Genomic DNA, 4,500 nt, shown 5'->3' with positions numbered 1-4,500 from the left:
ACTATTAATGGGACCATTTTATATTGATTTTAGGGACTATTTCATATTGATTTTCGGGACTATTTTATACTGATTTGGGGACTATTTTATTGATTTTGGGGACTATTTTATATTGATTTTGGGGACTATTTCATATTGATTTTCGGGACTATTTTATATTGATTTTGGGGACTATTTCATACTGATTTTGGAGACTATTTTATATTGATTTTGGGGACTATTTCATATTGATTTGGGGGACTTTTTAAAATTGATTTGGAGGACTATTTCATATTGATTTTCGGGACTAGTTTATATTGATTTTGGGGACTATTTCATACTGATTTTCGGGACTATTTCATATTGATTTTGGGGACTATTTTATATTGATTTTCGGGACTATTTTATACTGATATTGGGGACTATTCCATATTGATTTTGGGGACTATTTTATATTGATTTTCGGGACTATTTCATATTGATTTTCGGGACTATTTCATATTGATTTTGGGGACTATTTTAAATTGGTTTTGGGGGCTATTTTATATTGATTTTGGGGACTATTTTATATTGATTTTGGGGACTATTTTATATTGATTTTCGGGACTATTTCATATTGGTTTTCGGGACTATTTTATACTAATATTGGGGACTATTCCATATTGATTTTGGGGACTATTTTATATTGATTTTGGGGACTATTTCATACTGATTTTCGGGACTATTTTATATTGATTTTGGGGACTATCATATCGATTTTGGGGACTATTTCATATTGATTAATGGGACTGTTTCATATTGATTTTGGGGACTATTTTATACTGATTTTGGGGACTATTCCATATTGATTTTGGGGACTATTTTATATTGATTTTGGGGACTATTTTATACTGATATTGGGGACTATTCCATATTGATTTTGGGGACTATTTCATATTGATTTTGGGGACTATTTTATACTGATTTTGGGGACTATTTTATATTGATTTTGGGGACTATTTTATATTGATTTTGGGGACTATTTTATATTGATTTTCGGGACTATTTTATATTGATATTGGAGATTATTCCATATTGATTTTGGGGACTATTTCATATTGATTTTGGGGACTATTTTATATTGATTTTGGGGACTATTTCATATTGATTTTGGGGACTATTTTATATTGATTTTCGGGACTATTTTATACTGATATTGGAAATTATTCCATATTGATTTTCGGGACTATTTTATATTGATTTTGGGGACTATTTCATATTGATTTTGGGGACTATTTCATATTGATTTTCGGGACTAGTTTATATTGATTTTGGGGACTATTTCATACTGATTTTCGGGACTATTTCATATTGATTTTGGGGACTATTTTATATTGATTTTCGGGACTATTTCATATTGATTTTGGGGACTATTTTATATTGATTTTCGGGACTATTTCATATTGATTTTCGGGACTATTTTATATTGATTTTGGGGACTATTTCATACTGATTTTCGGGACTATTTCATATTGATTTTGGGGACTATTTCATATTGATTTTCGGGACTATTTTATACTGATATTGGGGACTATTTTATACCTATTTTGGGGATTATTTTTACTAATTAATGGGACCATTTTATATTGATTTTAGGGACTATTTCATATTGATTTTCGGGACTATTTTATACTGATATTGGGGACTATTCCATATTGATTTTGGGGACTATTTTATATTGATTTTGGGGACTATTTCATATTGATTTTCGGGACTATTTTATATTGATTTTGGGGACTATTTCATACTGATTTTGGAGACTATTTTATATTGATTTTGGGGACTATTTCATATTGATTTGGGGGACTTTTTAAAATTGATTTGGAGGACTATTTCATATTGATTTTGGGGACTATTTTACATTGATTTTGGGGACTATTCCATATTGATTTTGGGGACTATTTTATATTGATTTTGGGGACTATTTTATATTGATTTTTGGGACTATTTTATACTGATATTGGGGACTATTCCATATTGATTTTGGGGACTATTTCATATTGATTTTGGGGACTATTTCATATTGATTTTCGGGACTATTTTATACTGATATTGGGGACTATTTTATACCTATTTTGGGGATTATTTTTACTAATTAATGGGACCATTTTATATTGATTTTGGGGACTATTTTATATTGATTTTCGGGACTATTTTATACTGATATTGGGGACTATTCCATATTGATTTTGGGGACTATTTTATATTGATTTTGGGGACTATTTCATATTGATTTTCGGGACTATTTCATATTGATTTTCGGGACTATTTTATACTGATATTGGGGACTATTCCATATTGATTTTGGGGACTATTTTATATTGATTTTGGGGACTATTTCATATTGATTTTCGGGACTATTTTATATTGATTTTGGGGACTATTTCATACTGATTTTGGAGACTATTTTATATTGATTTTTGGGACTATTTCATATTGATTTGGGGGACTTTTTAAAATTGATTTGGAGGACTATTTCATATTGATTTTGGGGACTATTTTATATTGATTTGGGGACTATTCCATATTGATTTTGGGGACTATTTTATATTGATTTTGGGGACTATTTTATATTGATTTTTGGGACTATTTTATACTGATATTGGGGACTATTCCATATTGATTTTGGGGACTATTTCATATTGATTTTCGGGACTATTTTATATTGATTTTGGGGACTATTTCATATTGATTTTGGGGACTATTTTATATTGATTTTCGGGACTATTTTATTCTGATATTGGAGATTATTCCATATTGATTTTGGGGACTATTTTATATTGATTTTCGGGACTATTTTATATTGATTTTGGGGAGTATTTCATATTGATTTTCGGGACTATTTTATATTGATTTTGGGGACTATTTCATACTGATTTTGGAGACTATTTCATATTGATTTTGGGGACTATTTCATATTGATTTTCGGGACTATTCCATATTGATTTTGGGGACTATTTTATATTGATTTTCGGGACTATTTCATATTGATTTTGGGGACTATTTTATATTGATTTTGGGGACTATTTCATACTGATTTTGGAGACTATTTCATATTGATTTTGGGGACTATTTCATATTGATTTTCGGGACTATTTTATACTGATATTGGGGACTATTTTATACCTATTTTGGGGATTATTTTTACTAATTAATGGGACCATTTTATATTGATTTTGGGGACTATTTTATATTGATTTTCGGGACTATTTTATACTGATATTGGGGACTATTCCATATTGATTTTGGGGACTATTTTATATTGATTTTGGGGACTATTTCATACTGATTTTGGAGACTATTTTATATTGATTTTGGGGACTATTTCATACTGATTTTGGAGACTATTTTATATTGATTTTGGGGACTATTTCATATTGATTTGGGGGACTTTTTAAAATTGATTTGGAGGACTATTTCATATTGATTTTGGGGACTATTTTACATTGATTTTGGGGACTATTCCATATTGATTTTGGGGACTATTTTATATTGATTTTGGGGACTATTTTATATTGATTTTTGGGACTATTTTATACTGATATTGGGGACTATTTTAATATTGATTTTGGGGACTATTTTATATTGATTTTGGGGACTATTTCATATTGATTTTGGGGACTATTTTATATTGATTTTCGGGACTATTTTATACTGATATTGGAGATTATTCCATATTGATTTTGGGGACTATTTTATATTGATTTTGGGGACTATTTTATATTGATTTTGGGGACTATTTCATATTGATTTTCGGGACTATTTTATATTGATTTTGGGGACTATTCCATATTGATTTTGGGGACTATTTTATACCTATTTTGGGGATTATTTTTACTAATTAATGGGACTATTTTGTATTGATTTTGGGGACTATTTCATATTGATTTTGGGGACTATTTTATATTGATTTTGGGGACTATTTCATATTGATTTTGGAGACTATTTCATATTGATTTTGGGGACTATTTCATATTGATTTTCGGGACTATTTTATACTGATATTGGGGACTATTTTATACCTATTTTGGGGATTATTTTTACTAATTAATGGGACTATTTCAGATTGATTTTGGGGACTATTTTATATTGATTTTCGGGACTATTTTATACTGATATTGGGGACTATTCCATATTGATTTTGGGGACTATTTCATATTGATTTTCGAGACTATTTTATATTGATTTTGGGGACTATTTCATATTGATTTGGGGGACTTTTTAAAATTGATTAGGAGGACTATTTCATATTGATTTTCGGGACTATTTTATATTCATTTTGGGGACTATTTTATATTGATTTTGGGGACAATTTTATATTGATTTTGGGGACTATTTCATATTGATTTGGGGGACTTTTTAAAATTGATTTGGAGGACTATTTCATATTGATTTTGGGAATTATCTTTTACTAATTTTGGGGACTATTTTATATTGATTTTGGGGACTATTTCATATTGATTTTCTGGACTATTTATACCG

This window comes from Ylistrum balloti, unplaced genomic scaffold (genome assembly GCF_031769215.1).
Source record: "Ylistrum balloti isolate Yb309-2 unplaced genomic scaffold, AGI_CSIRO_Ybal_v1 Utg370720, whole genome shotgun sequence".
NCBI lineage: Eukaryota > Metazoa > Mollusca > Bivalvia > Pectinida > Pectinidae > Ylistrum > Ylistrum balloti.
Note: the sequence above shows the minus strand (reverse complement) of the source record.